General features: G+C 42.9%; 1 pseudogene; it reads right to left on the bottom strand.

Annotated features, from left to right (window-relative positions):
• Window positions 1-11,774, bottom strand: part of LOC144825089 (histamine N-methyltransferase A-like) — a 340,611-nt pseudogene extending 328,837 nt beyond the window's left edge.
• Window positions 11,775-14,109: the final 2,335 nt, after the last annotated feature.

Below are 14,109 nucleotides of genomic sequence, written 5' to 3'. Positions count from 1 at the left end.
ATGGACCGCAGGATAGATACGGTCCCAGGTTAGTCCCACTGAAGGTTTACCTTCTCAGGTTTTGTGCCATGAGTCCTGTGTGTGTTGGAGAGGGCTGCCAGGAGCAAGGAGATTGTCACAGGAGGCTGTTGGAATGGTACCAAGAGCAGGCTGGGCATTATGGATGGGCTGGCTGGAGCTGTGCATTGGCTTTCCCCTGTGAGCGGTCAATGCTGCGGTGTGAAGAGTTGGACTGATGGCGCTTTGCTCAGATTTGTGGGGTGAGTGGCACAGTCTCGGTGCAAACGGGTCTGTTCAAGGTTGCAAAGAGCTCAAAATCATGATTTAAGCTCACTCAGTGGATAACTTGCATAATATTGATTAATAAAATATCGAAACACAAAAATATCTAGAATTTAATATATATAACAAAAACATTGTCATTGTATACCCAACTATGAAAACCACAAACATCGAGAACACACATATTGTTGTTAGAAATATCTATTTTTACATATATTGAAAACAAAAATATTGTTGCTTTTAAATAAATGACTTTCAAAAATATTTTGATTCATACAATATCAACTACAAAAATAACAGCAAAATAATTAAGCTTCTAAGACCTATACCCAAGGTGATGAGCTTGCGTTGTATATTATAGGAAGGGAGACCTCTCCCCAGGTTAACAGATGTTTGTACTAGGCTATGGGTTGCGACTACCCTCACCCCTATGAAACCTTCCCCCGGGTTGACAGTGTGCATATTAGGTGGTGACAAATGAGTGCTCTCTCCACTGAGACACATGCCCAGGGTGACAGGCATTTAAGGTACTGTTTAGGGAGGAAATGGCCTCTCCACTGTGATCTCTTTTTTGGATGAGGGGTGTGCAAAGTAGGGTACGAAAAGGGGCTGCCCTCTCCATTGATGGCTAACTTCAGGGTGATGGGTATATGTAATAGGGTGTGGGGAGGGACTAGACTCTCCACTGTGACCTCTCTCTTGGATATCGGGTGTCCATAGTACGGTATGGAGAGGGACTGACCTCCCCATTGATCGGTAACTTCTAGATGATAGGTATAAGTAGTAGGCTGTGGGGAGGGACTAGAATCTCCACTAGCATCCCTTCACAGGAAGGCAAGCATACATAGTAAAGTACGGGAAGGGACAGGCCTCTCTGCTCAGACTGTTCTACAGTGTGCTAAATATGCATTGTAGGGGTAATGATGAACTACCTCTATAGTAAGACTTCTCCCTAGGGCTACAGATGTCCATAGTACAGTGGAAAGAGATGTTATCTACCCCTCAATAATTTTTTGCAATCCCGCAAGTGTCTCGCAGGATTGCAACATTTTTTTAAAAAGGAGTTTCACTTTTTTTATTACAGTACTTATGCCTTACAGACCTCCTCTCAATTACCATATGACAGGATGCCTTTTTTCCAACTGCTTATATGCCTTTTTCACACTACATCAGCATTTTTTTCTAATAAACTATAATGGCAGCCATTTCAAAGTCAAAGTAAAAAAAAGTACTTTATTTTGTCCGAAGGCCATAAAAGTCACATACAAATACAACATATCTAAAAAAGTGCAATTCATTCCAATAAAAATGAATATACATACAAGCATCATGGCTAGAATAAAAGATGTGTGAGTACACAATAAGGTTCTGGAGAAAACCAGGGTTATCTAAAATGCCTGGTGGGTTGAGAGGATCCTAGGTCGGAGTGTAACCTCCCATGTCAAAACATTAAACCACAAAAATTACTCCGACAGACCATCATGTGGTCCGAGACAAGAGAGTCCTTAGATTCGAAAAGGGAAGTGTTCAGTGTGAGGAGAGGTGGCTATCTTCACCCAAGGGTGAGGAAAGGAGGCAATTCCTTTTTGTTTAGTTACCCTCACACACCCTAGTGGTGTCATGCTTCATAATCGGGTCACCCCGACGCCTACAAGTCGGAGTGGGCTCAACCACAGTGTTATGAGCTCCTAGTGATCAGTGAAGACCAGGGGGAATTAAAGATAAAAAAACCTCAGACAGATCCCCGGTTTCCCCTTATTCTTGGGTTTGTCAGGGTTGTTACAAATCTAAAAAATTAGGGTTTGTGGGAGGGTTATGGCCCTATGACCCTGGTACCAACAGGTTTCAGTCCACAGGCAGCCTTGTAGGTCCTGGAATTTCTTCAGGGCAAAGGTGATCCATCCTGGGGGGACAAGATCGGGAGTTCCCTAACCTGTCAGGTTATAAAGGACACAGTAGCTGCTCCTTATGTGTGTGTGACAGCCAATTAATCTGTCATGCGTGGTTATCCATCTGTGAAAAGAAGAAGGGGACAGACAACGCACAACATTTTATGAGCATGTAATGGAATTTCCTTAATGCTACTTCCCAATTCAGTGTATAGGTTGAGACCAAAACACAACATGCCAAGTGAGTGTGCGCTTACATGTTTTAGATCTCGTCCAACATGTGCCACTCACATCCTTCTGTGTAACACAAAATCTCTATGTGGCAGATAAACATGTGGTGGCAATTTTGCTCGCATACTGACATTTACTGCATGCCAGTGCATGTACATTCCAAAGTATAAAATATCACGTGTCAATCTCTTCAAACAGACCTGTCATTTTTAACATGAAGTTTATTTAAAAATTCAACAATGCGCTCATGTTTGTCATAAAAGTATTCCATGCACTCATAAAAAACACACTCTTACCCAAAATCTAGAGGGAGACCGTGTCTCAAGGGACCGCTAGGTCTTAAGAGGTAGCCCTGTAGTCAAACCCTGTGGTGTGTCCCATGGTGGAAGTGGGGGGAACAGAGGGGAATTTTAGCGATGGTCAATGTTTAAAGACCACGAAAGGGAGTACCTCTGTTCAATATGTTCAAATGGTACAGATATATTGATGATGTCCTTCTTATCTCGAAAGGAGATATTTCCAGTCTGAATAACTTTATGAATTGGATCAATAATTTGAATCCTCACCTTTGATTCACCATGAATATGCACAGAGAAAAGATCTCCTTCCTGGACGTTACATTGACAGCAACGGGAGGTACCCTGATAAGCTCCCTCTACACAAAGCCTACAGACCGATATAGCCTGTTAAGATTTGACAGCGCACACCCACGCTCCCTAAGGGATAATCTTCCGGTTGGCCAGTTCTTGAGGGCAAGAAGAAATTGCTCTGATCTACAAGGTTACAAAAAAGAAGCTGACATTCTTACCAACAAACTCAGACAAAAGAAATACCCTGAAAAGATTATAGAAAGAGCCAAAAAAAGAGCACATAACACTCCTAGGGAAGCCCTACTGGAGACCCACAAAAAAAACCAACCGGATCAACTTATCTGTGTTACTACTTATAATTCCTCATCTAATGATGTGAAAAAAATAATCAACAACAAATGGTTCATATTGACATCTAACACACTGCTCTATGAAAAACCCATGTTTTTCTTCAAAAGAAACACAAGCTAAAGAGATACACTGGTTCACACGGATACAGTCAAAACAAAAACCATCAGCCAGCTGACACAATGGAACACTCCATCAGTCATAGGACATTATCCCTGTGGGTCATGTGTAGCGTGCCTTTTCACAGAACATACCAAACGCCTTGACCTGGCCCTACACTTGCCATGGGAACAAAGATCACACACTAACTGCAATTCTGAATCAGTAGTTTACTTGATTAAATGTCCATGCCATCTGTCCTATATAAGCATGACCAGTCGTAAAGTGAAAGTTCGCTTCAGCGAACATAGAAGCACAATACGACATGCAATAACAGCAACAAAACTGACACCAAATTACAAAGAAAAACAACATAAAGCACAGAGCTCTCTTATGGACAATCATAGAGAATGTGAAAGGCACCGGTAATCCTAACAAAAGACTCCTAGAACTAGAGCAACGGTGGGTGTACTGTTCCAAAACAAATGAAAATGGCTTGAACGGCTCCATACCATGGTGTCAACTGAATAAATAATCTACTCACACACCACTATGTACAACAGGAGTGTGTACAAAATATTTGGATCACAAATAACATCATGCCATCAGACACGCTACATTTATCTATAGTTAGGTCAGGTCACGGGCATTACCCTGGTCTGTTAACGCCCATTTCTTCTAAGATCCACCATGAATGTATGATGTTACAGCGCATACATTTACAACGCATGCACTTACAACGCAGTTTTTACATCACAACATCCACTACAACGCATTCCATTACATCACGATACTACATTGCATTTTAAAAACTACCTTTACTGCGCATTCCAAGACATCGCATACTACCTTTACAACGCATACCATTACAACACATACCATTACATTGCATTTAAGGTAAGTATTGGAAAGTGTAGGGGTAAAAATTACTATTCTAACTCCAGGGGGTGCATAGGGTAAGTGCTGGATAGTGTAGGGGTTAAAAATTATTATTCTAACTCCAATGGTATGCGTTGTAATGGTATGCGTTGTAATGCTATGTGTTGTAATGCTTGCGTTGTAGTGACATGCGATGTAGTGTCATGCGTTGTAATGGTATGGATTGTAATGCCTGCGTTGTAGTGTCATGCGTTGTAAAGGATTTTGCGATGTAATGCCTGCATTGTAAGTGTAGTACGATGTAATGGTTGCGTTGTAAAGGTAGTTTCCCTCCACCACACACATTGACAGCAGATCTTTTATTAACTGCACACCCCTTGCGCGCCAATGCGTTACCCAAATACCACACCAAAGGGAAAGGAATAAATAAATGTCACATACATGAAGCATTTTATATTGACACAGAACTGTACACACCTAGATGTGAATGTAACCAATCTACGTACCATTCCATACTCTACAAACTACATTGCCCAGAAATCATAGCTTGACACGCAACGTCAGGACGACGCTCTGTAGTCACAATGGGGGCGTTGCTCTCAATTGACAACAGTACCAGTAAGTGCACACTCACCTGGCATGTTGTGTTTTGGGCACTGAATTGGGAAGTAGCATTAAGGAAATTCTGTTACATGCTCATATAATGTTGTGTGTTGTCCGTCCCCTTCTTCTTTTCACAGATGGATAACCAAGCACGACAGATTACTTGTCTGTTACACACACATAAGGAGCAGCTACTCTGCCCTTTATAACCTGACAGGTTAGGGGACTCCCTTTCCCTTCCCCCCAGGGTGGATCACCTTTGCCCTGAAGAAAGTCCAGGACCTACATGTTGGCACTAGGGTCATAGGACCATAACTCTCCCACAAACCTTAATTTTCTAGATTTGTAACAACCCTGACAGACCCAAGAATAAAGGGAAACCGGGGATCTGTCTGAGGTTTCTTATCTTTCATTCCCCCTGGTCTTCACTTATCACTAAGAGCTCATAACACTGTGGTTGAGCTCACTCCGACATGTAGGCGTCGGGGTGACCCGATAATGAAGCATGACACCACTAGAGTGTGTGAGGGTAACTAAACAAAAAGGAATTGCCTCCTTTCCTCAACTTTGGGTGAAGTTAGAAACCTACCCGCACACTGAACACTTCCCTATTCGAATCTAAGGACTCCTTGGCTCTGACCACATGATGGTCTGTCGGAGTAATTTTTGTGGTTTAATAGAATAAAAGATACCAATGGTGGATCACACAGGTGCCATTGCATCTCAGATGAAAACCTATCCTTGTCTGCCATGTTATTCGGAAATGTTCAAACCTAATACTAAACGTGGTCTCAATCATTTCCCTAGTGGGCTACAACAATCTAATCCCAGAGTTCCCCGAGTCAGGAATTCCACACGTTATCTTATACAGATTTGGGAGGGCCATTAGGAATGGGCCCCTCAAATATTTCTGGCAACAGTATAATTAAAACATGTAAAAAAAACAATAAGAAAATTGTCAGCCAGTATTCACAAACTATTATGCAGGAAACATTATACGGCAGGGTAATTACACAGACTGCTTGGCTCCTACAACCCGGGATTATTAGATATTTGATTGGCCTCAAAGTGGGGGGGTTGAGGGGGCGTATGTTAGGCATCTATACTGCCCTACAGCATTTTGAACCCCAGCATCCCCCACTATACTACATCCGAATTGTGGCTAGGATCCTATTGCAATGTTTCATTGCATACAATGATTATCGAGATAAAGTGCATGCTTAGGAAAAACCAGAGCCAAATTTCTAATATGGTACTGGGTTATACATACTAGGCTGGACCATACAAGACAAAGATACTTAAATAAGGTCCAAATGCTTCTAAGAATTTTGCAACAGCGAATAGGACACAGAGACTGGCATTCAAATTGCAGATCATCAAGGCCATTTTGTATTATCTATCTTCCAGTTGCCTAAAAAGTTGTAGGATCCAGAATTTCTTTTGTCTTTTATACGTCTTGCAAAAGAAAAGACAATGGGCCTCAGTTTTGGGAGCAACACCACATGCCCAGCAATTGGCTTGCCCGTGGGGTCAGCGCTTCCATTTGTCTTGGCAAGTGGCAATGTATCCAATCTAAACCGAACAAAAAATTACCTTACAAAGGGAGCTTAATGTTATAGAAAAAAATTCAAAACTGGGAGCGGGTTTGAATTGCAGGAACTGCAGGGTTAATCTCCCTAAATTGGGACACCAGTGCATTTTTCCCAATTCATGTTACCAGTGGCACAAATTCATGAGCTTACTTGGAAACAGATCGATACTTTCCATGTCCGACCACAGATCAATTAGCTCCAAATCTTCAAGGAATAACTTGACAAACTGGAGCCAAGGAGATTTCAACGTTCTCACTGAGCTTAAGATATCATTCACCAATCCCTATACTGTTTTAGATCTGGAACAGCTCAGACCCGTATCCAGAACAGTAATAGCTTTAGTTTCATTAGGACTCGTATCAATTTTAAGTTTAGGTCTACTCTAAAAGGTATGATAGGAGTACTTTGGAGCAATTTCAGGAAATACCCCACAAATCTGTTCCCCAGTCTCTTCCACCTGGTCAACATTAATATGGTCCCACAGTTCTGCACCAAATGAGGAATCGGACACTGCTTATGCTTCAAATGTCTCTCCTTCTTCTCTGTGTCAATCTTTCCTGAAGCTTTGTGCTCAAGTGCAGAGTTGGCCATTTCATTTCAAAACCTCCTACTGCCAGTCAATGAGAGGGCTCACTCCCTTGGGACTCGCAGGAACATCTCAAGATCCCTAATGGGAAAGCAAGGCCTCTAGTTCAATTAAATGCTTTGATTTTTAAATGTAATAATAATAATAATAACACTGAAGCTCATAGAGCGCGACAGCTACCCCAAACCGGGGTGTCCCGGTGCGAAGACACCAAGTGAAATTGCGTCAGAGAGGGTAGCAGACTTAACAGCCCGTCATTAATCTGCCCTAAAGAGCCAAGCCTTCAAGGCCTTTCTGAAACAAGTTTATGAAACTGCCTGCCGCAGGAGACCTGGTAGAGCGTTCCACAGTGAAGCCGTTCTGACCGTGAATGCTCTACCGCCCAAGCATGATATCGTAAAGCGTGGGGTGCGCAGCAGTTTATGAGAATTAGATCGCAGCGGATGATTTTGCTTGTAGAGACACAGTTTTTCCTTCAGATAACCAGGGCATTTTCCGTTAAGAGCCCGATAGGCTAACGTCATGGCCTTGAATATAATTCTTTTCTTCACTGAAAGCCAGTGGAGCTTCTGTAGATGCGGAGAGACATGGTGTCGAAATGGTATACAACAAACCAGTCTTGCAGCAGAAATCTGTATCATCTGAAGGCAGTAAATGGCATATTTAGGAAGGTCAAGATATAGGCCATTAGCGTAATCGAGCCTAGATGCAACTGTGGCATGTACTACTGATTTGCGGCAATCTTCCAGTAAAAAGTGCAGAATTTTCCTGGAAAATGTTTAATTTACTAAAAAACATTGCAAAGACTTGCTGTATTTGGGCTGTAAAGGAAATGTCAGACTCCCATCTCACCCCAAAATTTCGAATACATGTGGCAGGGGAAGGTGGTGGGCCCATTTCTGACGGCCACCATGAATCTGAATCTGGCACTTGGCCCTGACCGAAGAACATAACTTCTGTCTCCCCAGCGTTAAGCTTTAATTTATTTGAGTTCATCCATAATGCTATGTCGCGCAAGCAACCCTTACAATTCTTAAAAGCATCTACCGTCTGCTCCTTAAACGAAAAAAAACAACTGGGTGTCGTCAGCGTAGGTGATCGTTTTCATTCCCCAGTTGGCAATCAAAGAGAACAGAGGGGCTAAGTAGAGGTTAAAAAGTAAAGGGCTCAAGGCTAAGCCCTGTGGGACACCGGACCAGAGCTGTTTTGGTTTGGATTCAAATGGTTTAAAGGCAACTCTCCGAGTACGCCCACTCAGATAGGATGTCAGCCAGGTCAGCTCTTTCCCACCCAAGCCCACACCTTGTAGTCTCTGGACCAGAATGGTGTGGTCTACAGTGTTGAATGCCGAGGACAGATCCAGGAGCGCCAGTAATGCTGATGATCCTGAATCCAGCGACCACCTTATCGACTCTGCAATCTCAAGAAGAGCGGTCTCCATACTGAATCCTGCCCGAAAACCAGATTGTGTGTCATGCAGAGCACTATTCTGCTCACTAAAACTGGTCAGTTGGCGCTGAGCCAGCTTCTCAAGCATTTTTCCTGGGGCGGGGAGCAGAGAGATGGGTCTAAGGTTGCTAAGATCTCCTGGTTCCCCATTTGGCTTCTTTCTCAAAGGGAGTAGTGGTGCATGTTTCCATTTATCAGGAAAGACGCCCGTTTCCAGAGAAGAGTTTCATATATGAAGTAGCCTGCCCATCAGGGAAAGGGATAACATTTTCCACAGTTTGGGAGGACATGGATCATCTGGGGCGCCTGAGCGGCATTTTGGATTTCAGCTAGAGCATCCTGAGGTGATATTGGTATGAAGTTGGTAAGCAGAGGTGCCTCCTCCTCAGCCAAGGATATATCCGCTTTCACAGTTGCTTTAGAGGTCCGAAAGGAGTCATAGACCTTTAGAATTTTATTGTCAAAGTGACTAGCAATTTTTTCGCAAGAGGCTAGAGATGGTGTCATATTAGTCTCTATCGCCTTGGGTTTAAAAAAGGTTTGGACTACTTTAAAAACGTCACTACTGGAATAGTCTGCATTCTGAATGCGAGAAACAATATAGTCCCGCCTAGCTGCTTTTATAGCCTTATGAATATCTTTTAATTCTTTTTCGTAAATTGCCTTGGCTATATCACAGTAGCACAACCTCCACTGGCGCTCCCATTTTTTGCACCTGCTTTTTTTTTCTTTAAGGGCATTAGAAAACCAGGGAGCAGTAGGGGACAATCTAGTAGATTTCACTACTCTGACCGGCGCAACTGACTCCACCTCAGTAGCAATCCATTGGTATACATAGGTTGCATCTGCATTTGGGTCAGAGGATGAACAGGGAAAATTGTCCTGCAGAATAGGTCTTAACGCTGTTTGTCAGGTTATTCCAATTTCATTTATGAATAAAAAAAGTTCCCTTAACTTGCCCCAGTTTGGGCAGAGTAAATGAGAAAGGGATCATGTAGTGATCCGACCAGGTCAGAGGGAACAGAGTCTTCATATTGATGACACAAAAGTTGGAGAAAACTAAGTCCAAGGTGTGCCCCGCTATGTGCGTCGGGGAAGACACCCGTTGTATGAGGTTGGTGCCTGTTAAAGATAAAACCAGTTGCGCTGCTAGTGAACAGTTCGAATCGTTCACATGCAAATTAAAATCTCCCAGGGCCATAAAATTGGTATACATTACATTTGAGCAATAAAATTACATAGAGTCTGCACAGCAATCGCTGCACATTCGGGTGGTCTGTAGATGAGAATGCCTGCAAGGGCAGATGAGGGTTGAATTGTATACAAAAGTTAAGTCCTTCAATGTCCTGTACAGAAAGAAGGGCCGAGGACACCAACTCCCATGAATCTCTAAAAATATTCGCCACCCCACCCCCCCTTTTCCCACCTTCTCGATTGGCGTGGCACATTTTGAAACCTGGTGGGATGGCTAGTGTAATTGTTGTCACTGTGTCCGCATTAAGCCAGGTTTCTGTTAAAAACATAACATTCCAGGTACCCTCAATTAAAATTGACGATACATCCACTGCATGCTTGGGCAATGATCTGCAGTTAATGAGGCAAGCCTTGATTTTATCATTGCACTCGTACGCCAAGTGGGGAAGTACCTTTCTCAAACTAGGGCCCATGAACTGATTCAGAGACTGACCGCATGCGTGGCAGCTATGTGGTAGTGGGTAAAAAGCTAAATCAATCTGGTGAGACCCAGGATAAATCGAGCCTCGGAGGCCCATTAAATTGTCTCGGGACCAGCATATGGGCTCACTGCTACTACAACCAGCAGCATGGCTGACGCCGGCCGCGATCCAGTCACGGACGGGCGCAGATAGGCTTGCCTTTGGCGCGCCTTCAGTGCAACAGCAGCATACCCGCTGCGCGCGTCCGTTGCGCGGCCGGCAAGCCATCAGCCTCATATTCCCGGGGGCAGGAAGTGAGGATCAATGTGGGCGGAGTTGCGTCTGTCCCTCCATGCAATCGGCACTGTTTGCCGTGACGGACCAGGGACCGCGATTAACAGAAATAATCTCCCACAAGTAAGCAGCAGAAACTAAAACAAGTTTTTAAAGTTTTAAAAACCAGAAGTGCAAAGTGCGAGCAATGTACAAATCAGAGCAGAGCAGCTTAATAAAGAACCATGGCTAGCCTCACGGCGCGCAATTACCTAATACAGCGCGGCCGGCAAGCCATCAGCCTCTTATACCCGGGGGCAGGAAGTGAGGATCAATATGGGCGGAGTTGCATCTGTCCCTCCGTGCAATCAGCACTGTTTGCCGTGATGAACTGGGGACTGCGATTAACAGAAATAATCTCCCACAAGTAAGCAGCAGAAACTAAAACAAGTTTTAAAAGTTTTAAAAACCAGAAGTGCAAAGTGTAAGCAATGTACAAATCAGAGCAGACCAGCTTACAAGAACCATGGCTAGCCTCACGGCACGCAATTACCTAATGCAGCGTGGCCGCAAAGCCATCAGCCTCATATACCCGGGGGCAGGAAGTGAGGATCAATGTGGGCGGAGTCACGTCGGTCCCTCCGTACAATCGGCACGGTTTGCCGTGATGGCCCGGGGACCGTAATTAACAGACACAATCTCCCACAATTTGCACTCCTGCTGGACTCTTGCGAGAGTGCCGCAAACCCAACCGTCAGGATATACAAACATTTTGTAATGTTAAATTTCTCATAAACAACTGAGAAGATTTACACAAAATCAGAAAAAGCACAATCATTGAGCCAATATCAAGCATCCTCCGAAATTTGGTGTAATTCAGTTCTGCAGTTTTTGCGTTAGTGCTTGTCAAAGAAGTCTATGGAAAATGCATGAGGATTTTGCATTTTGAGGCAACCTTTTTTTCTCAGCCCCTGCTTGATGGATAACCATGAAACTTTCCACAAAAAAACTGGATGGAAAAGTTTTAGAAAGCTTTGCAGAGATTTGTCAAATGGCACCAAAGTTATTACCAAAATGCAAAAGGCATTTCCCAAGGAAATGCTTACCTAACTATAACTACCTAGTTACAACAATATATAATGAATAGACAGAATAACTTACCCTGAAATTATGTTTGGCAAATCCTTTCAAATAAATTCCTGCGTGCACTCATGTTCTGTCGATTTGTCAAGGAACACTTGGAATGATTCAGCATAATGGACTTCATCTGATAATAAGCTTTGCAGTGAACTTGCCATGGTGGTTGCCGTCTGACAAATTAATGAAAAGTTCAACTTAATGACAGTTGGCTCAGTCTTTTCTTCTCACCTAGCGTGGTAATTCTATTATCTGAAATGAAGATTAAAATAACCTTTAGTACACAGCTTGTATATTTTGTTCAAGCCACTTATCATTTTTGAGTTTCTCACACTTTATCCTCTCCGTTTCCTAAGGCAAATACTTTGCTATCTGATACAAGAAAAATAATGCTATGGCATGTTCCTTATTGGTGTGATATTTGTACACAAGGGCTATGAGATTTCTTGTTTCATTTATATAGGAAACCGCAAAGGCTCAAGTAAACATTTGGTATACTATTTGTTGGTGTGACATGAATTCAATATTAAACTCAATTGTGCTCTAGTAGAGTAATGGTGCTGTTATCTAACAGTAAAATTCATTGCCCTAAGTCCTAGTCTTTTTCATCAGAGTCCTAACCTCGTGAGGTGGCCTTTACCCCCAAGACAGACACTGTTTAGTGGATGCTTTGGAGAAAGAAAACAAGATTTTTACTGATCATTCTTCCTTTTTTATGCACAAGCTCCAACGTGTACTCACATCCTTTATCCTCCTTTCCATGGCTGACCTTCAAATACCAAGCAAAATAGGAGAATGTAAGGACTAAAAGTAATAGAGTTCAAGCACTGGGACTAGGAATATTAGAACTTGTGAGAATGAAGATTACCGGCAAGAATTAGGGTCATTACTCCATTGTCCATCTTCTTCAAATTCAAATTCAAAACAAGCTTTATTCGATTTTCAAGATAAAATCATAAAAGCATGGGAATACAATAAATACAGTTGAACAAGTAATAAAACATAATAGTCAGAATAAGCTTGAAAAATGTTCATAAATTAACATTTCAGATATTTTTATGATTAAAAGAGTATTTAAAAATAATGAATTCATTGCACAGTACTTTGACCAACACAATTTAAATTCATAGGCTCTACATAGTGTTCCTAAATTTAATGATGAGTTTTAAAAAGCTTGAGACTGCGTATATAACATTAACATCTTCTAGTTGCTGTAATTTCGTGAAAGCTAATCTGCAGGACCGAATCCCCCAAGCTTTCAAAACGGGTATCAAAAGGGCCCTACGCGGTCTCTTATAGAATGTGCAAAACAACACACAATGTATGCTAGATTGTGTTGAAATATCATCGCACGGGGACAGTTGAATTTCTGAAGACCAGTCGTTACAGGTAGGAAAGGTGAGCAGACGGAAGAAAGTGCCTAATCTCAGACGGGTCATGAGCATGCGGGTGTATGGACTTAGGTCCAAGGTGAGATAGTGTTGAAGGCCTTCATGTTGGGGGATTGCCTGGTACCTGAGAACTGTGTTTTTCTTTTTCTCTAGGTTCCATCTGTCAGTAATTAGATGGTCAAGGGCCATCTTTTTCAGCGTGCCTCTTGATATCCCCTCCATACTGGACGGTTTGTCAAAAAATTCTGGGTGGCCTATCTTCGTGAAGAAGTTTTTCACGTAGGATAGTCATCTAATATTGAGGGTCCCGTCCAGTGAGAGACAATCGGCTAATACCTCTCTGTTGAAGGTATTCTCTTCCGTCACCCAGACCTTGTGCCAAAGCATTAGGGGAGAAATCTTGATGGTGTCACAAATGTAGGGGAGTCCTACTTCGATATGAGTCATGAATGTAGACGTGTATTTAGAGACGCCAAGTAAGTGGCAGATGAACTGGTTCTCACAACTTTGTAGCATCTGTGAGTTTTCCATCCCCCATAACCCGGCCCCATATGTTGCCGTGGATACGGATTTGGCCTTATAAATCTGTATTAGTTTCTTCGCGGGTTTTCCCCCAATTTTAGCAGGGAAGTTGTTCAGGGCACCAATGAAACGGGTGAAGGCTAGTTTCCTAGCAGCTACTGCTGGCTGCCAGCTCCCCCTCCTGTCGAAGGGAACGCTTAGGTAGAAAAACCTATCAGTTGTTTCGATTCTTTGTGATTCTAAATGTATAGGGCAGGATCCCTTTCTTGGCCCGCGACCACAGGACATTGTGTAGGTTAGGAATGTTTACTTTTAGGCCCTTTTCCCTCATGAAAGTGGTAAAGTGTGCCACAGCCCGCTGTAGTCCAATTCTAGTCAGCGACATAATTGCCGCGTCATCGGCATACAGAAGTAGTGGCACCGGTGAGCCATTTATAGAGGGGTAGTCACACTGAAAGTCATTTAAGTGTTCCCCAATAGAATTAACATAAATTGTGAACAGCAGGGGGGCTAGTATGCACCCCTGTCTAACCCCCCTTAAAATGGGAAATTTAGCTGAGCATTCCCCCTGGCGTCCAAATTT

This window comes from Lissotriton helveticus, chromosome 3_1 (assembly GCF_964261635.1).
Source record: "Lissotriton helveticus chromosome 3_1, aLisHel1.1, whole genome shotgun sequence".
Classification (NCBI taxonomy): domain Eukaryota; kingdom Metazoa; phylum Chordata; class Amphibia; order Caudata; family Salamandridae; genus Lissotriton; species Lissotriton helveticus.
Note: the sequence above shows the minus strand (reverse complement) of the source record. Positions and strands in the feature narration are given on the sequence as shown.